This window comes from Chenopodium album, chromosome 5, assembly GCF_948465745.1.
Source record: "Chenopodium album chromosome 5, dcCheAlbu1.1, whole genome shotgun sequence".
Lineage (NCBI taxonomy): Eukaryota > Viridiplantae > Streptophyta > Magnoliopsida > Caryophyllales > Amaranthaceae > Chenopodium > Chenopodium album.
The window spans coordinates 58,713,224-58,726,935 of NC_137838.1; the positions used below are offsets into that span (position 1 = coordinate 58,713,224).

At 35.5% G+C, this 13,712-nt stretch overlaps 1 pseudogene; it reads left to right on the plus strand.

Annotated features, from left to right (window-relative positions):
- The first annotated feature begins 8,766 nt into the window (after positions 1 to 8,766).
- LOC145630788 (pentatricopeptide repeat-containing protein At1g15510, chloroplastic pseudogene) lies at positions 8,767 to 11,529 on the plus strand (annotated as a pseudogene).
- Positions 11,530 to 13,712: the final 2,183 nt, after the last annotated feature.

Below are 13,712 nucleotides of genomic sequence, written 5' to 3' on the forward strand. Positions count from 1 at the left end.
CCCATATTCTAAGCCTTAAACCTATATTCCTAATTACATCATTCTTTCCCTAAGCATTCTAAGGAGTTCATACAATACCCAAATTTCTATACTTTAACCAAGGCGTGAAAGGTATAATTAACTGAGGGTTTGGACCATATCAAATCTACATTTATTAATTTAATTTCCATTTGATTTATTTTTATTGAAGTTACTAACAATTTATTCATGATGTAGCAATTCAAGGAAACACGAAAAGTGAGTAATTGATTCACTTAATTACTCTTATTTTTATTCTTGTTGCTAGCATCATGATTAGGGTTTTTATTATTATTTGATTTGACTAACGTTATCATTGTTAAACTGCTTCCAATATTAATGTTTATTCTATTATTATTTATTGATCACCATATTGCATGTTAAAGGGAATATGTATTTGAAAATCACGACTAATAAGATAATTTGGACAACCGGTTTAGGTTCCTTTTTAATCTTGTTATTTAATCAAGTGATCACTAATATTTTAGAATAATGTGTTGCACTAATATTTAACCAATTTAGCCTAATAATAGTTTCGAGCACATTGAATCTTTGTTTGCATGCCTTTGAGATCGTAGGAATCACTTTTCACTATAAGAATCGAGTAGAGGCCAATACGGGCGAATGTGACTCCATGAATCACTTCGTACCATCATCCCCGATCCTCCTTTGGTGGTTCCGAACCATATGGAGTTAGTAATCTCATGGATTATGAATTGGGTGTAATCTTCACGGGTCAATCGTTATTGCCTATCGTTGTCCCTTATCGTGGTTGCCTTTTTATGATCCATGAACGGTTTACAAGTTCCTTAAAAACTTGTTGGCGGCTCCCTACTTTCCTTGTCCCTAATCGTATTATGTCAATTCCCACTTCCTATGAGTGCCAAGCATATTCACAACATGCTTTAACGTAGGCGCACTTCGATTTACGCCTACAACCACGGTCTCCCTTTCAGAATTTTTTCTTTGTCTTTCCAAGGGAAAAATTGGAACGTAAACAAATTCGGTCCAATTGCTTTGATTTACAGATTTGGGAGCACCCAAACCTTCATCGTAGCTCTTGAAAGCTTCAAAATTGAAAGGTCTGCTCGACAAAAGTTTCCCTACAAGAATCAAGGTTATTTTGTCTTTGATATCAGTAGTATTCGTAACTACTAGATCCACCAATAATTCATTCTCATCATCCTCAAGGCAGAGAGACGAGCATTTCTCAGCAAGATCTTCGACCATAGCCGGAGAAACGCGTTCAAGACGGAGCGACGACTTTTCTTTCGAAGTAGCGGAAACCCTCTCTTTCAAAAGAGTTTTTTTTATTGTCTCCTGGCTGTGAACTTACAAAGAAGTATTACCTCATCTCAAGCTACTTAACTTGATATGAAATGCACTTATGACATTGCACCAAAAGAAAGTATGGGATTGATGAGTAGAAGTGCTGGTGGAGAGAAAATCTTAGTTGTTTAAATGTATAAATATGAATTTTTATAATAATGATTGGTATGTTCGTATTGTTTTACAATGTTTATCAAGGGTTCTTGTAGAGTTATGGAGGTAGTATAAATAAAGAAAAAATATTGAAGTTTAATTAAACGTAATTGTAAAAAGGAGGAAAAAAAAAAAAAGAGAGATAAGGACTAGAAAATAAATTATGTAAAATTTATTTAATTTTATTTGCTACTAAAAATTAAGTAAAGAATATTGATTTTAAAATTAAATGATATGGGCCAATCAAATCATGGAAATATAGAAAGAGACACAATAGTGGGATAGAGGATTTGGACACGGTGTCACTATAATTCGGTTGAAAGAGATACTTTAAGAATGAAAACCACAAAAGTACAAACTCATGTTACAAAGTATTATACGTCCAAATATGATCCCATAATACTTGTAAATATATGATTTTGTCCTTGAAATTCAAACGATTAGATAGAATTTTTAAAAAGCTTTAAAATGAAATTTCATAAGCTTAATTTTGATTCATATTGAATAAGATATGAGCAAGATATTAAACCGGACCCAAAATATTGACCCCTGATTCCAATTATATTAGAAAGTAGACTTCATGATTTTCAGTGATAAATGATAAGAACTACATCAACTTCGAATCAAAAGTAACCAGACTCGGAAAATCAAACTTTTCAAAAGTAAAACTAGTAGAATCCGTATAGAATCATAAAATATGTCTGATTCTACTAGCAATTCTACGAAGAAATGACTTTGTTGGCTACGATTCAAATCGTTTGGGTGGATCATGACCATCAAATCGTACGATTCTATGATTTGAATTGAAATTTTAATAATAATGGTTCTATTTTTATTCCCACGTCGTTGCGTTAGTGTTGTGTCTTTGTCTACATGTCAGTGTTGTAAATTTGCTAGCGTCGAGTTCATACCTAAGAACTAAAAGTACATGCCAGATGTAGTGGTCTGTAATTGTCTATTTTCCTTCCCTTTAAAATGTTAGAGATAACTCTTATCAGTAATATTGGGAGAATTATACACTCTAAAATGTTTATTTACTTATTTACCCCATTAATGTTAATTACCTATTATGTTGAACTCTACTGCGAACAATCATACCACTACTATATTTCTGTACATATCTTTAATCATTAATCATGCCAACAACGAAATTTGTTTTTTTTTTTTTTCTTTTTCTTTTGGTGTTTAGATAGCCACAATGGCAGATAATGAGAATTGATCCCAATATTCCTCTAACCACTTGAGATATCTCTCACTCTCCAACAACTAAATTATGATTTAAGGCCAAATCGAAAGAGCTTTTGGATATGGTTAACTATGTTGTGTAGTTGTGCACCTTAACCACCTTGGTTTAATATTACAGTAATTTTATTTAGCAGCTACATACAAAAACAAGATACTTTCATTTCTCCAGACGTGAAGTTTTTGGAGGAATGGTAGAAAATATTATGTTATGATTGAAGTGAGTTGGTTGAAGAATAAAATAATCTAAAAACCAAAACTGAGTATAAGTGGGGAAGAGAAAGAATATGAAAAATACTATATAAGGGGACCATTAATGAGAAGGAAAATAGTATAATATTGCTAAAAGTTTCCAAAAAAAAAAAAGTGAGCAAGTACTCTGACGTGGGGTGAACTAGGTTGTTGGACTAATCCTCCCTAAGCCAAACAAAATTTATAAACACTTAACTAACCTAAATACAAGTATAGAGGTAAGTCAAGGGTCGAACCCAAAGGAACGGTAATGTCTAAGTGCTTTCAATTTGGGTGCCTAAGCTAGGTCGAAGACGAAGGAAAGGAGGTGACACTAACAACTACTTAAACGAAGAAACCGAACAAATAAATTAAAGTTCTAGGGATTAGGATTCACATATAATAGCTATGAACATAGCAAATTAGGATAAGAAGTTGACTAAGTCGAGTGATACGAGGGAAAACCAATCATGCAACCAAAAGAGCATATCAAGCTATTTTCCTAGAGGTCTAACTAACGTCAACTACGATAAACTCTAGCTAGGAACGTCACAAGACACCTCAATAGTTAAATGCAAGCCACAAATCAATTGTCCATATCAATGTGAACTTACAAAGCAATCTAGTGCAACAATCAAAGTTGGCCATTCTTCAATCAATTACACACATGCACATGATCAATGACCAATTTAATCACATCATCAACTCCATCAATTATCCCAATTTACATCAATCCATCACATCATATAAGCTTCACCATCACCCTAGCAAGCAAACTACTCTAACAACATCATCAAATCAACAAACAACTATAGAAAACAAGAATCAACAATCTATCAAGATCAATTACTTTAATCAAAGATCAAACATCAAAATCCAAACAAATCCAAAACAAATCAAACAAACATGAATATTAAACAAAGCAATAAATGAGATAGAGTTTAGAAATGCTCTTTGATAATAGAGAAGGTCTCCAATACAATGGTCACCATTGAATCTTCAATCTCTCAATCACCATTGAAATTCCTCACTTTCTCTCTCTAAAATCTACTCCTAAAACTAACCCTAAAACTAAAGAGAGAATCTCTCCACTAAGCTAATCATATGATCAAAATTTAATATGAAACTTATTCTAAACTTGCCCCAAAAATCGGGTTACAAAGATATTTATAGAGGCGCGAAAACACCAAAAACCGAGCAACAAATACCCAGGGAGGCGCGCCCGCACAGCAGGGGAGGCACGCCCGCACCATGGGGAGGTGCGCCCGCACCAAGGGGTGGTGCGCCCGCGCCACCTTGTGGTGCGGCCACACCCGAGCTTTGCGCGCCCGCGCTTCACTGGGTTTTTTCGAAATTCTTGCGGCTTCGTGCGTTCGCTAAGGTCGCGCGAATATGATGATGATGAACACTAGGAGTGGCAGTATCTTAAGCTCTATATTAGTGGGTACACCACTTCTTAATGGTAGCACGGCATGAGAGCGCAAGAGCCAAGACTTGGAATTTCCACTTCCTTGCATCTTGAGCTTTCCAAATGTCGTGAGCTTGCTCTAAAGGCTTTCTCCACCTTAGTATATCACCAATATCAAGACCCGAACCTCTTACAATACCTACAACCATGGAAATAGAGCAAATAAAGGAGAAAAGGCTAGAAAACCAACGAAATATACAAAAGCTACAAAATAAGAGAAGAAAGGTAAAACTAAGCAACAAATCATAAAACTAAGCATTTATTGAGCAAGAAAGCTATGAAAAGAGGATGAAATCAACCTAAATGCTCATCAAATGGGTGCCGTTTATGACACCCATCATACTCCCTCTATTTCGCATTACTGGCAATAGTATGCTTGGCTAATAGCTTAAGAAAATTATAGGCTAGGCTTATATGCTTTTAATATAAAGTAGGAAATATACACTTTAATAATCCCAACTATTGCCGATTTACCTATAATAATCCCAGCTAAGGATTTTTTTTTATATAATAATTCTAACTATTAAGTCAGTTTGCCTCCAATATAAAAAATCGGTTACTTGTTGAAAGGGTAACTTTTTTTTTAAACGCCACATTGCAGCACATGATTGACTTGATATTTTAAAATATAAAAAAAAGAAAAAAAAAATCACCCTAGATACCTAACCACCCCCTAGGATGATCTCCAAAACCACCAATTGACTCCCCTCCCAACCCCCAAAACCACCAGCCACCCCAAAACCACCAGCCACCAATCGGCCTCTCGACCCTCAAAACCACCGGCCACCGACACAACAATAGCTCCTCCCGCAGACCCACATCGCCATTGACGAGCTTCATAATCCCCAAAACGACCAGCCATGACCCACCCCACACCTATCGGTAATTGCTCGTCATTTGGTCACCGGATTCACGCACTCACCGCAACAACTACAACTATAACACCGCCAGCAACGTCCACACAGCAGCCACCAACAATTCAACCACCACAAAACATCAATTTGACCTCCAATGACCGGCGTAGGGGAGGTTGGGGCGTTTTGCTTGCGGATCTAAGCGGAAAAGGAGATAAGGAGGGATGTTGGGGGTGGTTTCGCGACCGGATCTAGGCGGAAAAGGGGGGAGGTTAGGGTGGTTTCGCGAGCAGGCTGGTGGTACACGGATGGCTGGGATTGGTTTAAGGGAATTTCGTGGGTGGGGGAAGGCAGGGGAAGTTTCGGGGGTGGGGCTGTTGAAGGTAGTTGTTTTCGGTGAAGTGGAAGGGGAAAGGGAGGTTTTTGGCGAGTTGGTGGCGGAATCCGGTTGGGCTAGGGGGATGGGGGTGGCTGGTAGGGAGGAAAGGGTTTTTTTAATTATTATTTTATCAGTTTTTAAATTTTTAATTTTTTTGAACCATTCATGTGATGTCACTTGTCAAAGCAACCTGTTATATTAGGTTGATGACCGGCTGGGTCTGCTCTACGAAAACTAAGTGCATATTTAGGATATTAAAAAATAAACCTTAGTTGGGTTTATTGTAGGTAAATCAGCAATAGTTGGGATTATTAATGTGCATCTTTCCAATAAAGTATTGTACTATTGTTAGTAAGAGATAGAAATAATAAATAAATAAAAAGTAGTGTGGGTGGGATTGGTAGAAAAGAGAAATAAAAAAATATTTGTAAAAGCGGAGTTAGTGGGAAAAAGAAATTACAAAATAATGGTGGGTCCCACCCAAATATAGTACTGTTGCAACTAATATGAAACGACCGAAAATAGAAAGTGTTGTAGTTAATGCGAAACGGAGAGAGTAATAAGCTACGGTCGCAAAGATGAAGTGGAGCAAGTACGTTTGGTTGGAGTTTTAGGAATGGAGTTAAAATCTATTTCTTGATTTCATCCATTATGTTGTTTGGTTAGGCATATTTAGGTATAAAATCTCGTACCAAGGGGTTTTAATTTCACTCCAACCCTCTAGAATATCATACTCACCTAACCCCCTAAGATTCACAATCTATTTCTGTAATGAATTGTAGAAACCATTTCAAAAAATAAACCAAACAAGTTTAGACATATATTGGGTTTAGAGTCCATACCCCCTTGTTATGAAATTTTTATACCAATCCATTCCTATTTAACAAACCAAATGACCCCTATGAAATACGGACGAAGTAGTTATTAATTAGTAGTTTTTTATTTTTTTTATCCCAATATGTTACGATTTTGCCTCTTAATAAACAAACGAAATACAGAGTATGCTTATTAAAGATAAACCAGTCATTTGACCCGTGTAATGCACAGGTTGTTCACAAAAAAAAAAGTATAGGTATAATGTGTAATTGAAAATGAGGTTTAAATAAAGGAGTTGGAAGGGCTAAAATTAAAAAGGAAAAGGAAAAGGTTGAATTGAAGAGGGGAGATGAAGATGAAGTGTGCATGGAAGATGAAATGTGCATGGAAAGTGAAGTATAGTTTAAGGAAAGACTTAAAACATTAAAAATGTAAGAAGACATGTGGCATTTGGATTAGAGAATAAGATAGAGAGGTGTAATAGGATGAGAACATGTGTCGTTTGTGGTCTGTTCTCATTGACTGAACTCAGCTGAACTAAACTTATTAATTAGTGATTTTTAAATACAAATTAATAATCTTTGATTATTAAAAAAAATGATCTTTGATTATTTATTATTATATATACATGTATATACAAATATACATATTAAAATATTTAAGAAAAACTAGTTTTTGGCCCGGGTGATGCCCCGGGTCATGTATATATATATATATATATATATATATATATATAAACTATAATGAAATAATGTAAAATGAATTGATGGTTTCATATTAATTAAAAAAAAACATTTGTTATTTTTTGCAAATAGTATTGAACATCAAAATTCTTTATTTAATAATATGTGGTAACCTAAATGTTTTGTCCTTATATATTAGTCTATTTATCTGTTAAATAAATTTTTATTCTTTAGTTGTCATAAAAAAAAATTCCAAGTAAACACTTATTGTGATTAAAAGAAAAAAAAACAAAATATTGCTATACTTTTTTGGAGTACATATTTTAGATAACTATAACATATATGAACTAATTTTGCAATCCTATTATTGTTAAAATATACACATATAAGACAATTAAAATTTTAGAATTAATGAATATGAATAACGCACTTTATATTACCATAAGTGTTATTAGAGTGGTGGTTAAATTTTAAATTCAATGAAGCTAAGAATATGAGGTTATAACTTCTAATATTAATGCTAACAAATTAGAATTTGTTGAGTGAAAACATTAATAATCAATAATAAAATGACATGGCGCCACATGGCGAAATTGGTGACACGTGGCAAGATTACAATTCTTGTCATTGGGTTTTAATAATATATCTTGATTGATATTGATATTGATATACTACCTCCGTTTTTTATTAGTTGACGCGTTTTGACTTTAGCACTATTCACTTACTTCCCTTTGACCGTGTTTTGTGATTTATACGTAATGAAAAATATAGTCATGTGAGATCTTGTTAGATTCGTCACGGTCTATATTTTCAAAATATCAATTTTTTAGAATTTTTGCATATCGATAAATAGAGATATTAACGGTTGAATTTGTGCACTGGCAAACATAACTAAAGAAACGGAGGAAGTACTATATAATTAAAATATTTAAGAGAAATATATTAAAAACATGGAACCCCAAAACATTTTAAAAACATATACTATATAATTAAAAAAATAAATAAAAGATTAAAATGACAAAAGAACACAGAACACTTTTAAAAAATTATCAAAAAAAAAAAAAAAAAAAAAAAAAACCCAAACAAAATAAAACCTGGAACAAAAGCAACACGGCCAACGGTCATCCCTTCTCTTTATTATTCCCATTAATACAAGGCCTATCCCCAAACCAACTTTCTCTCTCTTCGTCCCTTTATCCTTCCTCCCATAGTCCTCCGGATTCGGCCACAAGTGTTGATTATTGTTGTGGTTTGTCGAAATTGTCGATCTCAGCTCAAATCCTCTGCTTCTCTGCTCAACGTTGAGTATAGGAACCATTTGAACAATGATTTTTATCAAAATTATTATAATTATTATTATTATTATTACTATTATTATTATAATATAAGGTTAAAAGTATGAAATTTAACTTTATATCATTATCAATATTATTATTAGACATAAACTGAAATGAAGTGAAAATAATGTGACGAGAAGATGCCCAAGTATAGATATAGATTGATGGCTCCCTCAACCGTGAAGCAGATATTTACGGAAAATCAAAATAAAGTATGTAAACCAAGTATTGTTAATTATAGTTAAACAATAAGAAAGGCAAGTTTTGCCACTGCAACCTCATCCAAAGCGAAACCTTGATGCTCTAAAACCCCATAACAATGGCGGTCACCTCTAAAACCCTTCCAATTCCTCCATCACCAGACTCCTTAAACTCTCTCTACACTAAAACCCATCTTCCCAAATCTCTTTCTCTCACCAAAACTCACCCTCTTTCTCTTCGAATACTCCCTCAATTCTCCCTTCTCAACCCCAATTCCAGCTCCACAACCACCACTACTACCAACTTCAGCTCTCGAATTACCGAGCTTTGCTTCCATGGAAGCTTAGATGAAGCTCTCAACCTTCTCAATTCAGTTGTTAAAGACCTCAATCTGTTTGTTGAAGACGACGCCATTGTTGCTCTGCTCAAGCTTTGCGAATGGCGGAGAGCGGTTAAGCAAGGTTTGCAGGTATATTCCTATATTTGTGACTCGAAAAAGATTAAGAGTTTTGATGTTAGACTTGGAAATGCATTGTTGAGTATGTTTGTGAGGTTGGGTAAATTGAATGATGCTTGGTATGTGTTTGGTAAAATGGAGGAGAGAGATTTGTTTTCATGGAATGTGTTAATTGGTGGGTATGCGAAAGCCGGGTTTTTCGACGAGGCATTGATTTTGTATCATAAGATGTTATGGGCTGGTGTTAGGCCTGATGAGTATACCTTCCCTTGTGTTTTGAGGACTTGTGGCGGTATGCCGGATTTAACGAGGGGTAGGGAGGTTCATGTTCATGTAATTCGATATGGCTTCGAGTCTAATATTGATGTGATTAATGCTTTGATTACAATGTATGTGAAATGTGGTGAAATTGTTAGTGCACGTTTGGTGTTTGATAGAATGCCTCAAAGAGATAGAATTTCATGGAATGCAATGATTTCGGGGTGCGTAGAGAATGGAGAGTGTTACGAGGGGATACGATTGTTTCCTATGATGCGTGAAGTTGGGGTTATTCCGGATTTGATGACTATGACATGTGTAGTTTCGGCTTGTGAGGGTGTGAGTGATGAGAGGTTAGGGAGGGAAGTTCATGGATATGCTATAACCAGTGGTTTAAGTGTTGAAGCTGCAGTTTGTAATTCATTAATTCAAATGTATATAGGTACTGGAAATTGGGTTGAAGCAGAAAGAATTTTTGCTAATATGCCATGTAAAGATGTAGTGACATGGACCTCAATGATTTCTGGATATGAAAGTAATGGTTTTCCTGAAAAGGCGATACAAAGTTTTAAATTAATGGAGAATGACGGTATCGTGCCAGATGAGATCACTATTGCTAGTGCCATATCAGCGTGTGCCTCGTTGAGTCTTCTAGATATGGGTATGAAACTTCATGATTTAGCTGTTAGAACAGGATACATTTCATATGTAATTGTTTCTAATACACTAATTGATATGTACTCTAAGTGTAAATGTATTGATACGGCTTTGGAAGTTTTCCATCAAATCAAAGACAAGAACATAATATCGTGGACTTCAATCATCTCTGGGCTTCGACAAAACAACAGGAGCTTTGAGGCATTATTTTTCTTTCGGCAGATGAAACTTTCTTTAAATCCTAATTCAGTCACTTTGATTTCCGCCCTTTCTGCATGTGGTAGAATAGGAGCACTAATGTGTGGAAAAGAAATCCATGCATATGCCTTAAGGACCATGTTGCCATTCAATGGGTATGTACCAAATGCAATTTTAGATATGTATGTTAGGTGTGGTAGGATGGGACTTGCATGGAACCAGTTCAATGGATGGGGTAAAGACATTGCTGCATGGAATATTATGCTCACTGGTTTTGCAGACCGAAAGCTGGGAGTACTTGCTGTGGAGTTCTTTCATAAAATGTTAGCTTCTAATGTGAACCCAGATGAAATCACCTTTATAGCGTTACTTTGTGCCTGTAGTAGGACTGGCATGGTGGCTGAAGGGTTAGAATATTTTGACAGCATGGAAACTAAGTATTATGTTTCTCGAAATCTGAAGCATTATGCTTGCATAGTTGATTTGCTAGGACGTGCTGGTAATTTAGAGGATGCTTATGCATTTATTCAAAATATGCCTCTTGAGCCAGATCCAGCTATTTGGGGAGCCTTATTGAATGCTTGTAGGATTCATCAGAATGTCAAGCTTGGGGAACTTGCAGCAAAGAAAATCTTTGAAGTTGACGAACATAGTATTGGATATTATGTTCTTTTGTGTAATTTATATGCTGGTTGTGATAAATGGAATGAACTTGCTAGAGTGAGAAAGACGATGAAGGAGAGAGGTTTAATTGTTGACCCTGGCTGTAGTTGGATAGAAGTGAAGGGGAAAGTACATGCATTCCTCAGTGATGATGAGTCCCATCCTGAGATAAAAGAAGTACATGCTGTTCTGAAATCCTTTTATGAGAGAATGGAAGCAGCTGGAATTGATAAGGCTGAGACTCTTTCTGAAAATGCTTCAAAAGCAGAGGTATTCTGTGGTCATAGCGAGAGACTGGCCGTTGGATTTGGGCTTATCAACTCTGCCCCAGGGACACCTATTTGGGTTACTAAAAATCTTTATATGTGTAAAAGCTGTCATAATATTGTAAAATTTATTTCAAAAGTTGTTAGACGAGAAATTTGTGTTAGGGATACTGAACATTTTCACCACTTCAGGAATGGTGTTTGCTCTTGCAGTGATGAGGATTACAAGGAAACATTGTATATTAGTCATACTTCGTGTACAATGTAGTTGTAAATATAATTATCCCAACATTTTTGTGCCATAAGGGGCTTTCTTTCACTTTGAAATGGCTCTATAATACTGGTGGTTGCAGCTTTGCTGCTGCTACTACCTCACAGTTATACTGTCCGCATCTTGCTCATAAATCTCATACAAGAACACTGGTCAAGTTTCTAAGACATAGTCTTTTGAAACTTGGTATCTTTGGTAGCCACAAACTGCACTACCATTATATTTGAAAGGCATAATAGCCTTGAGAATCTGTATGCATTGGTCAGGTGGAAATTTAGGCAAGTGTCAAACTTTTTTTAACATTCTTTTTATTTATTTTGTTCAGATTAAAGATAATGCATTAGCAAAACTACGTTTTATTTAAATTAGCAGCTTATGCTGTCTAAAGGTACTAGACTACCAAAACTAACTTATTTTTATTCTTTGGAATAGGTCTAATTAATATTGGCTCATGCTGAGTACTCTGTTGAGCCAGTGACTGCAGCTGTTCTTTCGATCCTGAACCTCTTCAGTTCATCTCTGTAAGTACGGAGCTGATTCAATTTATCTGGAGTACTGGAGCCTGTTGTGATTCTTTTCTTGAGGATTTAATAGAGTAGAAGGGTATGTCAAGTTTTATATTAATTTTATTTTTTTTCATTTTTAAATAGATTTTTGGAAACTTTGCATATCTGCTCTGCCAGTTGACCGTCATAGATTTTTGCTTGTAATGATAATTGTTTATACTTAACAAAATTGTGAGATACACTGGTGCTGGAACTAGGGGTGTGAATTGGAGGACTGGATAGGACATTGCCAACTTCAATTCTAATCCAAAAATTTTGTGACTCCGATATTTGATTCTAAGTCCATTCCAAACATTTTCAAGTCTAGTCTAATAACATCTGGACTTAGATATTTGAGTACTAATCGGATAGTCAGATCCAAACCTTTTCATGTCCAGTTTGGTCCGATCAATTTGGGCTGGATTTTATTGGAGCTAGGACTTTTGTCGGTTCACTTAGGGTTGGTTTGTTAAATTGGATTGGATTGGTGAGGAGGTATGGATTTAAAGTCCCATACTTGTTTGAAATTGTTTGGTTTATTGTTGGAACTGTTTCCACATATCATTAATGGAATGGATTGTGAATCATAGGGAATTAAATAGATATGAGATTCTGCAACGGACTGCGTGCTCAAAGAATTAAATTAACAGAATTTAAGCTCAAGAATATGGAAGAGGACAGTTGATAGATGGATAGTTAATCAAACGGTTGTCAAGATACAAACTGATGTCTTTAGGCCATAACTCTTCAATGGTTCCAATACACTTTTCTGAATAGTTTCTCTCTGCTATGGCTACATCTATTTATACTACTTCTCATACTCTCCTTCCTACATGACATGGCCTATAGCCTTAATTGATACATTTACTACTCCTTGTCCTCATCCTAAAAGCACAAAAGTAAAGTTAATAAGACCAAACTGGCAGACTGCAGCTTAAGGCCTTGCTTGGGTGTTGCGGGTTGTTGCTGCTCTCTTGCTGTTGTTGGTTCTGTCGCTGGCTCTGTTCTGGTCCCCTCTGTCTTCTACTGTAGGTGTAATGGATAGGTGGTGAGGGATACGGTAGAGTAAAAATCTTTTGGTATGAGGTTTTGTAGTTAAAAATCCAAGTACACAATTGAATGGAGGACATTTTGACTTTTAAAACCATAAGAAAGACATTGTTTTTAGCACTAGATAATTCTATTTTCATGTCATGGGCTGCTGGCTAATGCAGAGGCCTTGGTTCTCCCTAAGTTTACTGCTGTCAACAATAATTTATTTGCGCAAATTGATGGCAATAAGCCTGTAAGTGTTTATAAGTTGTGTGTAAACGTTATGTCGTCTTTTGTCCATTGCAAGGGATATGTCATATGTGGGAGCTCTAAAGGCTATGTTTATGTTATTAGGTGCGCAAAAATCCTTTGAACAAAAAGGAGCTTACTCGAAAGGAAGATGATGTAGTTACTGTTTACGACAATGCTTTGACTGTTCATGAACTCAAATTGAAAGTATCTATATTTCTGTATGCAGTGAGAACTTGAGATTAGCTTTCTATTGGATAAAGACAACTGTGGGTTTTAGTGTTTTATTTTTTACTCTTTCTGTCCTTGAAAGCAGTAATTAAGCAAAAAAGGGAATGCTATCAAGCCTTAGGAAAATGTAGGAGTGATGAAACCTTTGCAGCGTATAAGGAGGCTAAGAGCAAG